This window comes from Pongo abelii, chromosome X (assembly GCF_028885655.2).
Source record: "Pongo abelii isolate AG06213 chromosome X, NHGRI_mPonAbe1-v2.0_pri, whole genome shotgun sequence".
Taxonomy (NCBI): domain Eukaryota; kingdom Metazoa; phylum Chordata; class Mammalia; order Primates; family Hominidae; genus Pongo; species Pongo abelii.
Genome location: NC_072008.2, coordinates 22,864,550 through 22,884,733, shown reverse-complemented (window position 1 = coordinate 22,884,733; position 20,184 = coordinate 22,864,550).

Sequence of the window (20,184 nt, the reverse complement as noted above, 5' to 3'; positions counted from 1 at the left end):
TTCAGCATAGTAACAATGCCGTTGCTTCCCAAAGTGTTATACAGGTTTAATTCAATTTCTGTGAAAAGTTCAACATTTTTGTATATATAAATGAGAATTCTGTACTTTATATGAAAAGGCAAAGGAATAGCTACAACAATTTTGAAAAGGATGAAATAGGGTCAGATATTTCTTGAAGTTTTTTAGATTTTTTTTCTGTACTATTCTTTTTATTCTCCATCTAGGACTCCACATTCACATAATTAAATTTGTTACCTTATTCCACAACTAACCAATGATATTAGCTATTTTCTATTGATGTATCTCTGAATTTACTGACTCTTTTTATATTATCTCCTATCTTCTATTATGTGATTTTTAGCTCAGTTATTATGTTTCAGTTCTAGAATTTCTGTTTGTTTTTTTAAATTGTTATTTATTTGTTGAAATTCTCTTTTGTCTATCATGAGAATATTTTCACTCACTTTACTGAACAGTTTTAAAAACTACTGTATCTTCATATATCTAGTAATTTTGAATTGTATCTCAACATTATTAGTGATACCACTTATAGACTGTGAATTCTGTCATGTTCCCCTGAAGAGTGTTGACTTTTTTGCTTTCAGTGGGCAGTGAACTTGGTTGAACTCAGATTCCAAACTGTGTCTCTTGTGATAGGCAGTAACTGAAATCTCTGTCACTTCTTTTAGCTTTAGCCAGGCTGTTTGGAGTCTGTCCTGCACATGTGTAGTACACATAATTCAGGAGTCAGTCAGAAATTTGTGCTGAGATTATATATGCAGAATTTGGATCTTCCCCTCTATGGCTCTCTTTGTCAAGATTTTAATTTTTACCTTCTACTTGCTGTGGTTGCCCTAAATTCTGACCTGTGGTTTATTAACCCAGTAAACGGTGGCTTTTTATCTGAGTTCTGGATGCTTAACACAATGCCTGAGACCTGACCTTATGTGAAAAGCGATGAAAGTGGAAAATTAATTCTATCAGTGACATTCCCTTCTCCTAATGAAGCTCCCTAGGCCTGAAGTTTCCTTGTAGGGAGGTTTTTTTAAGTGGCTATTATTTCACAATAAAAAAATGTAAAAATACCTTTAATCTCTTTAACTCTATGCAACGCACTAATAAAATTCATTAGCGTTTTCTTTTGCAATGTGTTATAATTTCTTAATATTTCATTATAATCCTTTGTTAAAACAATAATTTTATGGAATCATAAGGTTAAATAATTTATTTCTTTTTCACAGTGTTGAGACAGTTTCAATTCTTATTCTAATAATTCATATTCTATTTGTACTATGTTAAATTTGATTAAGTTGCCTAAAATTGAAACTCACTAGAACAATATTTTAATTTTTGTTCCTAATAAACAGGAATTTTGTTCCTAATAATCTTATAGCCCTGTTCTTTAATACTCATCCATAAATTTACATATGACATTCTTTCAAATATATTAACCACGATCGAAAAATAAAATGGAGAAGAATAATCTTTTCAACAAATAGTGCTGATATCCATATGCAAAACAATGAAGTTGGACCCTTAACTCATGTCATACGCAAAACTGAACTCAAAATGAATCATAGACCTAAATATAAGCGCTAATACTATAAAACTCTAAAGAAATTGTTTCCTTGGTTCAGCCAATGATTTCCTAGATATGACACCAAAAACACAAATACCAAAAAATAGATAAATTGCACAACCTCAAAATCAATAAAAAACTTTTTTGTCGTAAATTATACCATCATACAAGTGAAAAGACAACCCACAGGATGGAAGAAAATATTTGCAAATCATATATCTAATAAGGGGATTTTATCCAGAATAAGGAATTCTTATAATCTAATTTTAAAATGGGCAAATAATTAAATAGACATTTATCCAAACAGGATATGTAAGTGGTCATAAGTACGTGAAAGGATGCTCAACATCATGAGTCATTAGGAAAATGTAAATCAAAATCACAATGGATACCACTTCACACCCGCTAGAATGACTGTAATTACAAAGTCATATTCTAGCAAGAGTTGGTGAGAATATGGGGAAATCGGAACCATCATACATCACTGGAAAGGATGTAAAATGGTGCAGCTACTTTGGAAAAACAGCCTCACAGTGTACCAGAATATGGTACAGTATTATCACTCTCTCTGTGTTCTAAAGCATGACAGAATTCGAAGAATACTTATCTATTCAAGTCTTTATTTTCCCAATAGTGAATTCAGTTACCTTGGATCATCGGCTATTTGGTCTCCTCAGAAAGACAGTATAAGGCAAAACTCAATCTAACTCCAGGTGTCTAGATTAAAATAGACTAGCCTAGTCTGACTTCAATGGAATGAAGTGGAATTACAGTTGACGCCTGAATAACACAGGAGTTAGGGGTGTTGACCCCTGAGCAGTCAAAAATCCATGTATAACTTTTGACTTCCCAAAAACATTTAATACTAATAGCCTACTGTTGACTGGAAGTCTTACTGATCACAAAACAGTCAATTAACAGATATTTTATAAGTTATGTGTGTTATATACTGTATCTTTACTATAGAGTAAGCTAGAGAAAAGGAAATATTAAGAAAATCAGAAAGAAAATACATTTACAATACTGTACTGCATTTATTGATCCTGTAAGTTTACATTGTCTGTTTACTTGATGAATTATCTATCTGAAATGGCAGCAACTACAGCTGCAGACTTCAATCTATAGTACAGATCACGCAACTCAACTTTTTCTCGTAATGTCATGACTTTCTTGGCTTCTTGGAAGCACTTCCAGCATCACTAGTGGCACTTCATATGGGTCGCATGGTGTTATTCAAGGTTTATGGTATTGCACTAAACATGATGAAAAGTATGCAACAACCATGAGAGATCACTTTTTTTTTTTTTTTTGAGACGGAGTCTTGCTCTGTCACCCAGGCTGGAGTGCAGTGGCGCAATCTCGGCTCACTGCAACCTCTGCCTCCCGGGTTGAAGCGATTCTCCTGCCTCAGCCTCTCCAGTAGCTGGGATTACAGGTGCCTGCCACCACGCCTGGCTAATTTTTTGTATTTTTAGTAGATCCCATCTATTTCTTTTTCTCTTCTCTTTTTTTTGGGGATGTTACATTTTAATCAGGTAAAGAAAATTGGGACGAGGTAGAGATGAAGGGGAAATTAAATTACACTGATTAACTGAATAAAGAGTGTATTAGTTTCCTAAGTCTGCTGTACTAAAATACCACAAACTGGGTTGTTTAAAACAACAGAGATTGATTTTTTCACAGTTCTAGAGGCTAGGAGTCTGACATCAGTGTTTCAGCAAGGCTGTGCTGTTTCTGAAGGGTCTAGGGAAAGATGTGTTCCATTTATCTCTCCCCAGCAATTCTTAGCATCCTTTGGCTTACAGAAGCATCACTCCAGTCTCTACCTCCATCTTCATGTGGCATTCTGCTCTCTGTGTCTGTGTCTCTACATTCACTCCCTCTTCTTTTAAGAACTCCAGTCTTAGATTTAAAGCCCACCCTAATCTAGTATAACCCCATCTTGACTAATTACATCTGCAAAGACTCTATTTCCAAATAAGGTCATATTCACAGATTTCAGGTGGGTGTGGATTTTTAGGGGTCACTACTCAACCCAGTACAAAAAGTAATATGTGTGATACAGAAGACTATCCAAGAGTGTATGTGTGTGTGTATGTGTGTGTGTGTGGTATAGAACCTAGGAGCAGTTGGGAGAAAAGCGGTAGGTATATCTTCAGTATGTGCATCACTGAATGCATTCTTTGCTTCAGGCCCCTCACTATTAGGCAAGCAGTATTTTATTTAACCTCTGCTACAACTCTGTGCCGTTGGGTATTGTTAATTCCGTAGATGAGCAAGCTGAGGTTTAGGAATCTACCTAAGGTCACACTGTTACTAGGAGGTTCAACTTGGATTCAAATGATGCATGCCTGTCTCCAAAACCCATTAACTTAAACATTAATCTCTACTGCCTAAATGATTTTAAGAAAAAGTGATAGGTTTTAATTATTCAAATGATATAAGGGAAAGGAGAAATCCAAGGTGATGCAAGTCCGAGATTGTATAACTGGGGCATTAGCTGGTACCACTAACACATATTAATAAGAGGAGATCATCGCAAGGCATGATGTGGATTTTCCTTTTGTTTTCATTGAGGAATGGAGTGAGAGTGGTAAATGATAGTCCAGACTAAAATATATATTGATATAAAGAATCTGAGAATTTTATTGAGGGAGATAAATTTGTGGTCTGCATTATCCCTCAGTTCCCACAGCATCATTTTTCAGTAGTAGGTGACTAGGTACTTTTCATTTGATTCAAAACCTACAGTCACGCATGAAGCCACCTGCCTCAAGTGCTCCATGCTACCACAGAAAATCTCTTTCTCACTCAAACAATGTTGTATTTGTTTTACTTTGTTCAAATTTATTTAAAATGTATTAATTATAAAAGAAAAAAAAAGTCATTCCCCATGTTTGTGTTTGCTTTTCCTAATGAAATATGTGCAGCTGGATCTAGCTTCAGCCGTTTTTTCATGTCTAATCAGAAGGCACTGTACCCAATTTAGCTTTGTTTCAGCCATTACATGCTGTGTCCTCTGCAGTGTGTGCCTAGATGAGTCACTCTTCAGGTGACTTCTTTTTATTAAGGCTATTTGCAAAAAGCCACAACCACTGCAAAATGAGAGTACTGGATTGGTTTGTTACATTAAAATAATCATTTTCAAGATTAGATGTGGTGACTCTAGCAAGAATATGCTAATGGAAACATTGCACAAAATGTTTCATGTTGCTTAAAACAAAAATAAGCTGTGAGGTATCTTTATTAACTATGCAAATTGTAGACAATGGATTTTTTAATGCTTGCAAACATGCTTAATTTTTCTTGGTGGTACTTAACATTTTATAGCATAATAAGTTTAATGTCTATTTTTAGAGCATATTAAAAGTATTTGACAATGTAAAATTGCTTGCAATTCAGAATATTCTATTATGAGACATTTGCTTACCACTTAAGAAAAAGCCAAGAATATTATTTTTTATAAAAGTATACTTCAAATATTTAATGACCATTTTATTTAATATTCCTTATTATAACATATTTCAAGAATTTTTTTGGAGGCATAAGTAAGCATTAGCAAAACCTAGAATATTTAGATCCTATTCTTTTGGAAGAGATAGATTTGAGAAAAAAACCTTTTAATTTTTGTAGATGTGACTAGAAGATTTATCCTTTCCCTCCATAATGTCTGCCTATTTCATAATATTTATTTATGCTTTCATTTTCTTTTAATTACTAATTTGCAATGAGCTCCTGGAGAAAAGATACTGATAGTTATTGTGCAACCGTGACTTAAGAAGCAATTCACAGTACCTAGGAACCATATCAAATAAGTATGCCATCCCTGAAATGAGTGGGTCAAATATGGTTTAAATTTCTTTTAATAAAAAATAAGGTTTTATTGGACCAGATATATATCACTTATAGAATCAGTTGAAAAGATCTGACATATTGGTTTATATATTCCTTAATCTTTTTACGCAAATTTGTGAATTTATTTTGAAAAATATATAATCATTTATTTCTTGCCAGTACCTGAGAAAATACTGAAATTCATATTAAAAATATAATCTTATGAATAGTGACATTTAGAAATAAGTTTCTAAACTGAAGGTTTTCATTGTATGAGAATATCATTGACCAGGCAACTGTATTCTGGTTGCATATGAAAATTACTATGAAGGAAAAGACAATTGGGAATAGTTTATAATTCCAATATCAAGCTGACAAAAATATTCATTATTATGACAATTTGTTTTCATCTTCTGGAATTCTATTTAATCAGCAGAAGAGTTGTGGACATAAGAATAAATAACATTATGCTAATACAGGGAATAGCTTCCAACTGCACGATTTATGGGCAGACATTTTTGTATCTTAAAAATTTTTGAGTATTCCAAGATGTGGAAAGCTTTCCCTCTGAATTTTCTTGGGCCACTCCTGCCCTTCCTTTGCCTGGTGATAGGAGTAGGGAGGTGACTCTTACCCCTCCTTAAGGCAGGTCCAGCCAGTATTCCTCCAGAAAAACTTCCTCAATTACATACCCATAAGCCATTTTATTGAGAGACCCTGTGCTAGGTAGTAGATATACCAAGATGAATATTAAGGAGTCCCTGCCTCTAGGTGCTCACAGATACAGGGAATAAATGAGTATGAGAATTATAATAATGTGATAGGCACTATTCAGAGGGTCTGAGCAAGGCCCCAAAGCAGACACACTGTATAATTCAGGTGAGAGCTTGAGTTTTGAAGTCATGAGATATTTTGATTTGAATCTTATTTCCACCACTAACTAGCTACATGACCATTGGCAAGGTACAGCATCTCCTTGAGCTTCCATTTCCTCATCTCCAAAATGTAGATACTATTATACTAGATGTGTCATATGACAGTTCTGAGGATTGAATTAACTCATGTTTGGATATTCTTTAGGACAACATCTAACACATGGTAAGTACTCAAAAATAATAACTACTCTTATTGTTATTTGTTTGTACCAGCTATCTCAAGGCAATCTTTTGTACTTCACACAGAGCCACTGCAATCAACCCCTCAATCACTGCCCTTTCCAATCCAGCCCTAAGGGAGCTAGACACAGCACCCCCCACTACCAACACCACATTATCTGCTCAGTGAAAAACACCTTAATCAATCTTGCACATATGAGATGAAGACTAAAACCTGGTGGTTATTATCTAATCAGGTTACTAACAGTTTTTCCACTGCTCCAAGTATGAAAGTATTATATATACACTAACAAATGCCTATAGATCAGGGCCCAGCAACATTCTATAAAGAGACACAGAGTAAATAACTGAGGCTTTGAGGGCCGTAATTTCTGTGTCACAACTACTCAACTTTGTTGTTGTATTGCCAAAGCAATCATAAGCAATATATAAAAAATGGATATGACTGTTTTCTAATAAAATTTTACTTATAGAAAAATCTCCTTAGATCATAGTTTGCTGATGCTTGTTAGAAAGCGTATAGTATGGTTATATATTACTTCTATATCATAACAAAATAAACTGTGAATTCATTGAGGCCTTACACATCTCTGTTTTACACACACATATATATACATACGCATATACATATACATATACACACATTTATATGCACATTCACACATACCATTGTGTCTCAATGAATATACTTCTGAACAAGTAAGTTGATGGAAAAATTAAATAACTGAACAACTATATCTTGATAAAAATATGTATATATAGAGAGAAAAGGGGTCAGAGTTATCTTTCTATAAAAATGATGTAATAGGTCAAATTAATTTAATATGTAAATTAATTCAACCTTTAAAAATAAGGGAATAATGGGGGAAGATGAAAATAAGTGATCCATTTGTTATGAGGTTGCTAGAAATAGATATTGTAATTGTGTGTGTTTATGTGTGTGGAGAGAGTCTGAGAAAGAGAGAGACATTCAGATAAAGTAAGAGAGAGGTTTAGAGTAGGAAGACCCTGGATACCATGACAGAGCATTAGATTTTGTTCTGAATTTTCAGGCAGTTAAAGCAAAAAGCAAATCACACTAGAATATATAATCAGGTCAACAGAAACCTACACTTTCTTCGTAAGGGATAAACCTTTTTCCTGGTACTGAAAGAACTATAATATGATTTTTTATACAAGGAATACTGAACAACATAATAGATCATGTTTCCAGTAATGGGTTTAGAAAGGTGCGCAGTGTCCTTCATTTTACTTTTTCATATGCAGATATTTGACAAAGCCCAAACACACAGCATTAAAACATTATTGAAAAGATGGCTTTTGGAGAAATTTGATTTCGGAATTATTTCTATCTTGTATTCTACAAATAAGGACAGATTCAAAGGATGGACTGGTGGTGTGGTTCATCATTGGCCCTCAGTATGTCCAGGTCTCTAAGTGATCACTGACTTATTAGTCAATGATTAGAAGCCATGAAATTTATGTCAAACAAAGCACTTTTCCATGTATTATCTCATTAGACCTCTCAACAACCTTGGGCAAGCATTATTATCACCAGGTTTATGAATGAAGAAATTATACTGATAAGTTATGAAGTATGACAACTCCAAGTAAAAGAATAAAGGCTATATGTAGCTCACTCTCTACACAGATTAGTAGCATCTTCTGAGATTCATCATTCCAGTCTAAAATTTCCAAGCTTATTTTTTAAAACAGAGTAAAACTTTCTTAGAACACAATGTGAAAACTCAATATACAATAGAAATATAGAGCTGTTCTGGTTAAAAACAAGTGGGATAGGTCCAGACACCAACTTGTTTGATGTCCCACTTCACCTCAATAATCTTCCAGAATGGTCCCCAATGCACAAATATCCCTAAAAATCCTTGATGCTCAGTTTGAAAACCACTGGTCTATATCAGTGAAGATGCAAAGTCCTCCACTTAGGAGACAGATAAGCACAAATTTAAGAAGTGTTTTATAGGACCCAGGGCATGATTGGCTTTGCCATTTAGTATAAGACCCTAAAGGATTAAAATGCATGGTTTCATTCTACAAGTATGCCTGATGACAGTTGGTTGAAACTTATGCAAATGTATTTAAGAAATAAAATAATCCATTGGGAAATACTATTGTTATCTACCAAATTTTTGAAAACCAAAAGAATTTAGCCATGATAAATTCTTTAGCCATGATAAAAGTCCATGTATATTTATGCACACATATGCGTGTGAACGCGTGTGCACACACACACACACTCACACACATAACTATTTGGCACAACTAAAACAACCTCTTTAGGCTGATTACCTGTTTACCTTTACTGAAACTTGGCTGTCCTCAAAGGATGTGGATCCTATCATCCTCTAAAACAAAGCTGTACTGTCTTTCTCTAATATTTCAGGACAGATATCTCCCCTTTGTCTCCATTTGCAATTCCAGACCTTGATACTCTTACTGTTTTGTATTTTTTTTAAAAAAGCCCATAAAATTCTTTATTCTTTGAGGGGCAAACCATCTGGCCTTTTCTACTTTCTTATTGCTACTCCTTTAAATTTCTTGGTCATTCTTTTAATTCACTGAAGAATTTATCACCTAGTTCCCATTCTTCTTTCACGCTCCAGTCACTGTTATTATTTTGGCAATTTCAACATCCAAGTGGCTAAAAACTCACTCTGAATTATTTGACCCATACTCACTACCACTGACCTATTCCACCCCTCCACACCAGCTTGAACCAGGGCCTCAAAATCTGCACTAATTCCAAAATCAAAAGTTCAAATATTCTACTTCCTAACCATAGCCTTCTTGCCGTCCAGATATTTTGCTCTAAAACTTAAACTACAACAATTATTACCTCCAGTCCGTTGTTTCTATTGATAGGTTGATTGTTCTTTATCTACCATTTCCCTTTTTATCACTTTCTTCCTGACTAACCTAATCCCATTGGTCCTTTGTAAAAAAAGACTTCCATCTCATTTCATTGTATTTCCCTTGAAAACCCTCTAACCTACTTAAACCAACCATTTACCTTTTCCATCCCAGCCACTTTGCTGGAGAGGATTGTAAAACCAGGCAGGTTTCTTTCACGTTAACTTCCTTAGCTCAAACCTAAACAGACCCTTAGCAAGCTCAGTAACTCTATATTAGTCAAGTCCTCAAATAACTAGTTTAGTCCTTCTCTTCCCTCTTTAAATCTCCTTACTTGGATCCTTCCTCTTTACTCCGAGATTATGACCTCATCTCATGTTTTCTTAAGGAAAATAATAAATATTACGTGGAAATTCCATCTTCTTTCCACTACCAAATTATGAACCTACTGCGTCTCATCTTCTTTCCTGTTATGTCTCAAGGAGCATCTTGCCTCCTACTGAAGGACAGTGCTTCTGCATGTGCTCTTCGTTTCATCCACTAGAAAACAACCTCCATGAGGAAAGATAGTGTCTGTTCTCTTTTTACCATAGATATATCTCAAATTTTGTACAATGCTTGGTGTAATATATACTTCGGTATATTATTTATATTTGTATGTGTGTGTTTGTAAGAGAGAGAAAGACAGAAAAAGGGATGCATGTATGCTACATGTCTTGGCTTGGCTTAGAAAATCTAATAACCAAAATCCTTTTATATTGCCCTGTGATATTTTAACTGAATGTCTCATAAAAGATTATAGCATTCCAAGGTACGATGCTACCTCTTCATTTCAGGAAGAGTGCCAAGCGACCAGGTTATCATGCAGACAAGATAGAGAAATTATTCCTAGTCTTCTATGAAAATCAAAACTGCTGAATTTAACATCCCGTACATAGTAAGAATAATAAGGCTATAATGTACTCACCGAGCTCTGAAATTGCATTCATTTAGAGCATTAATTTTCCAGAATTATTTCAGTTGATTCTAACATTAATAAAAGTGCATTACCTGTTTTAATAATTTGGGAGGAAAGAAGAATTAGTCTGGCTTCTAATCTGCACATGGAGTGCGTGAGCACTGCGGAGCATATAAGTGAATCTTGCAATGATTAAGTGCTCCTCTTACATGCAATTCAAATAGAAATGAAAATCTGAAGCGACTAGATTTGCTTCAAATATGAACACTATGCCTTAAGAGTACATTATAATTTTTAAATTTTGAATTGGAGCTGTTTCCAGAATCCTGCTTAAAGACCTTGCTGGAGATCTGTGGTCTCCAAATAACCCAAAACAAAATAGCTGGTTATAAAGATACGGAAGAAAGCCAGGTTCTAGGAAGAGAGACTAAGACAACAGACGGGTTCTAGGAAGAGGCAAGGGACCTTGGAGGTCCCAAAAAGCTAGTGGTTAAAAATAGAGCTGGAATACATAAAGGTCAGTGTCAGTGTAAATCAGACTAGTCTTTCTTAATGTTTCTCAAGAGTGGGAGAGCTAGAGAAGTATTTGCTTTGCAAAGGGCTTCCTTGGCAGACTGCTTCTGGAGCTAACAGAGAGGCTGTAATGATGTCGAGAAAGTAAGTCATTAAACAAAGTGTGATTTGATACTTTAAAAGGAAAGGCCGGGCGTGGTGGCTCAGCTGGGCTCGGTGGCTCCCCGCTGTAATCCCAGCACTTTGGGAGGCCCAGGCAGGTGGTCACCTGAAGTCAGGAGTTCGTGACCAGCCTGGCCAAGGTGGCGAAACCCTGTCTCTACTAAAAATACAAAAATTAGCCGGGTGTGATGGCTCGTGCCTGTAGTCCCAGCTACTCGGGAGGCTGAGGCACGAGAATCCCTTGAACCCGGGAGGCAGAGGTTGTAGTGAACCAAGATCACACCCCTGCACTGAAGCCAGGGTGACAGTGCGAGACTCCATCTCAAAATGAATAAATAAATAAATAAAAGGAAAGCAGAATTTTACTGTGAAAAAATCCTAATGGGTTGTTCTTACCGGTTTAGAAACGTGATCTCAGCCTACTCACTCGTGAAATAGCTCTTTGGTCCTCCTAGTGAAACTCCAACTATAATTACCTTTTTTTTCTTCATGAAAAAACCTTTGTGAATATAGTGTTAGATATGCTGAACTGTATTTATTATTCATTTAAGCTTCATTAACATCATCATAACTGAGATATACTTTCTCTAAGTGAAAGAAAAACTAGATAGTATTCGGAACAGAACTTCCTTCTGGCGTATCCCTGTTATTTCTTTCTCGTAGTCTCAAACATACTAATATTTCTCTGCACAGTAGTGATTTGTGGAGGGATTCAATGTTCTATAATTACTCTAAACTGATAGCAACATTTTGTGTGCATGTACATTTTCCCTTTTGGGGAGGAAAGTAATAAGGCATTTGAGGACTTTCCTCCCCCAAAGGGAAGAATTTGATAACTTTCATCAAATTCTCAAAGGGGCCTATGACCTGAAACAGATTGAGGACCTTTACTAAAAAATCCTTTAAGACTCTCCAAGACAACACGGTGAAATCGACCACATTTGTCTTTACTACATCCGTTTTTCCCTGTGCCTGTCCTCTTATAAACAGTTCCTTCATGATCTGTGCTAGGTTTCCTTTTAAAAAAAAAAAGTCTACAGTCTTGCTTCATTATAAGGCCGATGCTACTATTGACAGCTTAAAATGGTATTCATGACGTTTTAAACAAGCTGAGTGTTAAAGAACTGATATAGTTTAATATTTCTCCCCTTCAAATCTCATACTGAAATGTTATCCCCAGGGTTGGAGGTGGGGGCCGGTGGGAGGTGTTTGGGTCATGGGGACAGATCGTTCATGAATAACTTGATGCAGTAATGAGTGACTTCCCGTTCTATTAGTTCACAGGAATGCTGGTTCTTAAAAAGAATCTGGCACCTCCCTCCCCTTTCTTGCTCCCTCTATCTCCATGTGCCACTCCTGCTCCCTCTTCACTTTCCACTGAGAGTAAAATCTTCCTGAGGTCCTGACCAGAAGCAGGTGCTGCACCACGTTTTTTGTACAGCCCACAGAACTGTGAGCCAAGTAAATCTGTTCTCTTTATAAATTACCCAGCCTCAGATATTCCTTTATAGCAATGCAAAACAGACTAATACAAGAATTAAACCCCTAATTCTTATTTCAAGAAGTAGTCTGTTTCAGGGGAACATTATATAGGTAGAAATCTCTACCACTGTGGGCAGACTTTTATTTTTTAAACAAAAACAAATGATTATCAGCCTTAATTATACTGTTTTTTTTTTTTTTTGTTAAAGTTCTAATGAATGTTCTTTACCCGGTAATCATCTAGTCTAAGTGTAATATTAATTCCTGGAACAAGATCACTTGATAGAAATTTTTAAAAATTCAAGGTTACTTTAACTTCAATTTTACTTGTGAGGACAGGCCATTCTTAATGTTAAATCTTCATTCTCCACTAAAGAATAGAGAACTTTTTTTTCCAGCAAGCCTTAATTGTTGAGTTCCATTTTCTGCTTTCTCATCGAATAACCATTTCCTACAATATATTATCTAAATTAAATAGTAACAAAAGTAATTTACAACTATATAAGAGCTTCTCCTTTTTTTCTAAAACACAATAACCAGTTCTTTTAACTTTTATCTATCAAATGCCTACTGTGTGAAAAATTATAAGGTCCAGTGAGATAAATAATATGAATGTTTTGTAACCTGGTAATACTATTTGATATTTAAATTAGATTGAGAAAAGAAGAAATAGTATTTAACAGATGCTGTGGGTGCCTTATCCAGATTCCCTTTATCAGGCCAGGCCAACTACCCCTTAGCTTCTGTGGTGCTGAATGCTAACAGTTCACATTCACTTTTCCAGAGGATCGCCCCATTCACGAAAGTCTGGGAAGCTCTGCCTCCATTTCCCAGTGTGGTCCTTGGCAAAAGTCTTATCAATATGGAGATACAAAAGCCCACCTTGCTTTCTTTAACGTGGGAAAAACTCAGTGATACAGTTGATGCTCCAGAGCTCCCTGTGGGATCAGGCTGAGGCTAGTCTTCTAAAATCTTATCTTTGCTTAGCTCTTTCCCCTGCCCTGTCTTTCTAAACCCACTCCCTGACAGGTTTCTCCCGAAAACCCTCAGGAAATAACTTACAAAAAAATCCTTATCTCAGGCTCTCCTTTCAGGGAATCTGACTGAAGACAGAGTAGAAGCAGTGCTTTTACAAACTACTTTTTTTTTTATTCTATAGTAATTATAGAATCACCAAACTATAGAGTTGCCAAAGACCTTAGGATTTACCATCTTTGCCTCTTACATATGGGTAATGAGGCCCACTAAGTGGCTTTAGAAAAAGACAAAAAATAGTTTAGGACAGAACATAAACACAGGTCTGCTGATTTCCAGCCCTGTGGCCTTCAAATGATTATTACAGTTAAGACTATATGCTGCCTTTTATGAATCTGTGTATGAGGAGTAAGCCTTCTTCTATAAATATACATAAATTTGTTTATTCAGCAAAGGATTATGAAACAAAGTAAAACCATTCAAATTTGCGATATTTAGTAATACTCTGGAAAACCCATGTTATTAATTATTGGCAACATTTTGCCCCCTTTCAAAATAAATATTTTATTCCATCAGCCTCAGATTTTTAAATGTTTCTTCTTTTTCCTTTTTTTTTTTTTTTTTGAGATGGAGTCTCACATTGTCACCTGGGCTGGACTGCAATGGCGAGATCTCGGCTCACTGCAATCTCCGCCTCCTGGGTTCAAGTGATTCTCCTGCCTCAGCCTCCTGAGTAGCTAGGATTACAGGTGTGCACCACCACGCCCAGCGAATTTTTGTATTTTTAGTAGAGACGGGGGTTTCACTATGTTGGCCAGGCTGGTCTGGAACTCCTGACCTCGTGATCCACCCGCCTTGGCTTCCCAAAGTGCTGTGATTACAGGCGTGAACCACCGTGCCCAGCCTGTTTTTTCTAAAAATACCTCAGTATTTTTAGACTGACTCAGGACTTAATCTCCTACATATCGGGAAGATACTGAGTCCTATAGAAATTTAATTATCATGCAAAGCATGCCTACTTGTGTTCTAGTACACAACCTTTAGAATTTGTCCTTTTTCTGTGATCCTTTTTAAAACCACTTAAGAAAAACCGAAAATGTTGCCAATGTTAATACCTATTAACATCACATTTGCTTACTAAATAAGAAAAGTATGTGAGATAAAGCAGACAAAAGCAAGATGGTCAACCTTGTTAAGTACAGATACTGAAGGAGAAGCTTTTTATCTCCTATAAGGCAAAGTTGCCATGTTCAGCAGGCCCTCAGCATCCCCTGAAATGAACCCGGGTTGCATCTTATCATTCTTAGTGTTGGAGCGGCTGTTGATAATGCAATCTGTTATGGCAAGCTAATAGTTAAAGGCTAAATTGCTGCTCCTGTCCTTCTGTAAATGTGAGTGCCTGACTGGGGCCTTATAGAATCACAGACAGCTCTTCTAAGCTGACAGGTGAAGTGGCTTTAATAGTAGCTAGGGCCTAGAGAGGCCAACAAACTGTTTAAACCGACTTGCCAGCAGGGGGAGCTCTTAAAAATATGCCTGCACAAACTGCATCTGCCAGGGAAACACTTGCTTAATGCAGAGAAAATTAAGAGAAAGTGCTTTCCAATTTCAGGCAAAGCATATACATTTGTAAAGAGCCAGAAGAGCAAGTCAGAGTGGGCCAGTGAGTGCTAACGATGTAAGAAATCTTTGGCAGTTCTTATTCACAGAGCAGTGGCAGAGAATCAGAGAGACAATCTGGATATTCCCAGGATGTCCTGAGTTCCAGTTAAAGCATAGCTTTATTGATTGGACTGGATAGAAAGAGTCAGGAATTGAGGCTTTAAAATTGCTGACGTTTTGTAATTTCTCTTCAAGTAAAATTCCAAAATGATTGGATCTTCCATTTATGGAGTTTTCCTTCACTATCTATACACAGCCAAGTCAAAGCCCTTGTTTCTCCTTTTCTTTATCTCACACACTTAAGTGGTTTTTCTAACAAACCCTGAAGTTCATACTGTCAGATGTTGATGATAACACTTTAGGTTTCTGTGAACTGGGTATAGCAAGCATCACAGCAAAAATACAAATTCTAACAGTCTTATATAGCACAGAAGAATGATTACCTAGATATTAGCACACAACATTTCAAAATTTCTGAGTCTAATGGAATGAGATTTGGATGGAGGGTAGATATCAAAAATTAACAAGACCAAGTCAGGACTGATATACAATCTGGGAGAATCCTGAGTCCTATAGAAATTCAATGATTATGCAAAACATGTCCACTTTGCTAGGTTTTTATTATTTTGCACTTTGCTAAGTCATTGCTACGTTGAGACTGATCTCAAATCTAAAATTATCCAAGGTACACCACTTGTAAACCAATAAGATAATATGTGTTCACCCCAAGAAAAGATGATGATCTCTAATGATTGATTAGCTGTTGCTTACTTGCTGCGAGTATGAAGTTGATACTGTCTAAACTCCCTTTTTCCCCTAGCATAGCATAAAGAATATCCTACAAAATTCATTCTGACCTGAAGTCCCATGATTCCTTCACACGGATTCTTCTGAAAGAACAGACTATAGTGAGTTTAAGCAAGTATTTATATGGGTGAAGTGTTTCTTTTAGGGATCACTCTTATATCTGGCAGTCTTTCAACTTTCTCTTGCTTCTCACTTCCCAGATATGAATATGTAAATGGACCAGAAAAGAGTGGGGTAGCTTTCTGACTTTATAACTTCACACTGAAGATAAAGGATACGTGTGTGATAGTATTTTCTCCTTAGATTGGCAACCATTTAAATGCCAAATCTTCTCCCATCTTAACTCATATGAGAATAATAAAAGTCATTTAAACGGAGGTTGCCATGTGTTCATTTATTCAAGAAAACTTTGTTGAACACTTAGTAAGTACAAGGCACCATATTAAGGTGGAAAGGTAAATAAGACAAGTACAGCTCTTTTCTTCATTGAGCTTATGGTCTAGCATCCTTACTAATTCAGTATCTAAAATAGCTAATCACTTGGGTTGTATAAGTTTGCATCTGTTAGAAGCACTCCAAGAGGCTTGGCTGGGGGGCATTTGTAGGTCACTCAAATGAACTGTTAACTCCTTCTAGGCTTTATTTAGCAAGTCAAACTTAACACCTTCAATATAGGCAATTAGGATCAAAAGGTGTTAAAAGCACATTCAGGCACAAAGCCATCTATCAAATTAAATTACTTAATCTTTCAACTCGTTGCTTTTAAAGTAAATGACCCTCAAAAGTTAGTGGGCATTAGTGTGGCCTAATGTTCAAATGCAGTTTAAAATCTAAATGTTGATATTCTAAACAGATCACACTCTCCCTCCCGTGAAATGTATCCTTGATTTTAGACTTTTCCCCTTAAGAGATATTTAAAAGTAGACATCTCCTCTTTCTACAGAGAACAGGGCAATTTTTTTTTTAGAGTAGTCATCATTATGCCATTGTAAATGGAAATTGTGCATTATGAACTGAACAATTCCAGGAATTCGATGTCTAAGCTTGGGTTCTCCCAAAAGTATATCACGAGACAAGAAGTAGGTTCAGGTAGTTAATTACAAGAAGTGCATACAAGAAGGCAGGGGAAGTGAGACAGAGAAGGGAAAAATCCCTAAAAGAATTTTAATAAGCAGGTTATCTCAGTGGACTCCTAGGCCTCAGTCCTAGTGAGGACCCTCTGAGCAACCATGTAGAACACGCTTCAGAATAATTCCATCAGAGAACAAAGTAATATGAAATATTTATCTGCCAACTCTCAGCCATTATTGGTTGAGGGTAATCCCTAGGGCGGTTAAGTTTCAGAGGCTTCTAGGCTTCCCAACAAGCAGGCTGGGCAAGCTCCCACAGTTGCAGAGAAAGCCCTTGCATGGAGAAGCAGTGAAAACAGGCACTTGCAGTGGAAAGTTATCAGCATACTAGGAAGTGTTCACTACACCTACATGTTTATTTAAAGGTGGGCTGAGGGGATATGAGGCGGAGCATCCCCAGCATTGGTACACCCTGCAAATTGCTGTAAACTGGATTTGCTTAAAAAAGAACCATGATTAGCTAACATTTGACAAAATGTTGGTCCATAGGCTTATTTGGAAACAATACTTTGTTTTCTGCAACGCGTCCAAAGAAAATTTGTGTACATGTAGATTTATAGCACTTAAAATCTTATCACAGTAATGTTTATTTCATCGTATCAAAAACTGCATACCATCATTTCTTCTTGCCCATACCCATGATCTTTCTGAGGGCTAAGAGGAAAAGGGTATTCCATGGAGCAGTTCGCCTCTACGACAGAGAAAACAAGGGATGTTAAGTTCAGGGTGCCATTCATGCCACATTTATTCATTGATGATAATAATACCCTGTGCTTCTTTACCAGCTTTTCCCATTTGGCCTGATGACAACATCCTTGGAGTGTCAGAGAAGTTATTATGACCTTTACTTTACAGCTGAAGAAACTTTGTTTTGTTAAAACCATGAATTGTGCACTTGGGATGTACTCTATATTGGGTTAGATGTTCTCCCTTAAGATAGTTCAGTTAATCTTGCCCAGAAACTTGGGATATTTTTGTCCTTGTTTTACGGATGAAAATTCTAATCAGGGACTGGTGGAGTTCCCATGAGGCAAGAAAGTCTGGTAGCAAGACCCAGTTCCTGAAGCTTCAACTTCAGTGTTCATTCTGCCGAAACACTTGACCTTTCCAGGTTGTCACCAGATTCCCCACAACCTTCCCCAACAGATATCTAGTCTTACGTGTTACAACTTTCATAGGACCTTGCATGGTACCAAATTTGTTGAGTGAGTACATTCTACACAATCACAACACACTGAAGACATTTTTTATCTGTGCAAACTTGACCTCCATCCAGATGAGAGTTGATTTGATTAAAAGGTTCATGGGACAACACCCACTGATTAATCAATGTTTTATGTAATCTACTTCCTTCTGCTTTCTACCAGCTTTCACTTGGTTAGTTACGCCTGGGTATTCTACTTATTGACTAGGCTCCAGGGCCACATGTGAACTGGCTTTTCCTTATGTCTACAGCCTCATCTCACAGGGAGCTCCCGCTCATTCTCTCAGGTGTAGCCACATTGGCCTCCTGTTCATCTCTCTTACATGCCATGCTCTGTCTCATCGGTGCAGCATTGAGCATGCTGTTTCCTCTACCAACAATGTTGTTGCCCTTTGTCATAACCAAGTAAACTCCTGCTTATGCTTCAGATCTCAGCTCAAGCATCACTTTTTCAGGGAATCTTCTCTAACTTATCCTCTGTAGACTCTAATAACACTATGTGTCTCTTTGTTGCTATTATTAGAACTTTATGTGTGTGTGTGTCTGTGTGTGTGTGTGTGAAGATTTAATCAACATGTGTCTCTCATACCATCTTGCATGATCTATTACAGCAAAATCCTTATTTGTTTGGATGTACCAACGTACCCCCCAGCACCCAGCAGCAGCCAGCATAGGACCTCACCCATGGCAAACACTCAGTAAAAATGTCTTGAATAAAATATATCAATCTATATTAATAATTCCTCTGAGTTGGACCTAGAGTGTTGTTCTCAGCCCTAGTGTTTCTCACTTAGGAAAGTACTGCCCCACCCTGGGGGCATTTGGAAATGCCTAAGGGTGTTTTCTGGTTGTCAGGATGACTAAGTGCAACTAACGGGATTTGGTGGCAGAAGGGATAATGATCATGTCACGTGTGGATAGTCTATCCAAGGAATAATTGTTTCACCCAAAATACCAGTAGGACCCTGTGAAACACTGCAAGAAAGATTACGTATTACAATAGTAGGCATCTAAAGTATCTAAAAATTGTGGAGTTTGGGGCTTTTAAAATTCTTTATGATAGAACTGTACATATTTATGGGGTACAGTGTGATTATTTACATGACTTATACAGTGTATAGGCACAAGTTTATGTGTGGATGTGCATATGTGTGTGACTGCTCTTTTTAGTTAATCTTATGTCAATTAGTAATTAGTTTACAGATTATTTTCCCAAGTGGTGTCAGAAAGAAGGGCTGCAGGGAAGCAGAAGGAAATGGCGATAGGAAAACTGTCTGACAGATAAGAAATGTTAAACCTAAAAATGACCAGGGGGGTCCAATGTTAATCTGATTTACACTGCTGATATTTCCCTGTATATTTCCTAAGTTCTTTCTTGCTTTTCTATTTTTATCTGGCTTTTTATTTCTTCTCCAGGTTAACTCCCCATTCTGACACGTTCATGTGTTTGCTTTCTTCCTTTTAGTTCGAATAGAGAATTGAGATTAATTGTCTGTACTGTTTGTGTCCAGAGTCACAGCCTGTGGTTGCGATAGAGAAGCTTGCTAAAGCCTATGTCAGTGTTTCTGTTATACCATGGGAGCAGTCCAAATGTCAGTGGTAAAGTTTCCTTTACTAGACTGAAAAAAATCATTTTCATCATACCTTTCCTGCATCAGATGCCTGGAAAAATACGGGGCAGAGATGAAAACTACTGTAACATAATGGGACAAAGCACTAGATGGGGACTCCAGACACTGGGGAGCCCTACTGACCAACTCTAAATCATTTAACCTCTTTTGACCCTGGTTTTACCATTTTAAAATAATCAGAAGACCAGACAAGATAGCCTCTAGGGTCCTTTTCTGATCTAAAATTGAGTTTTCAAGTTTGACAAGGAATAAGGGAGGAGA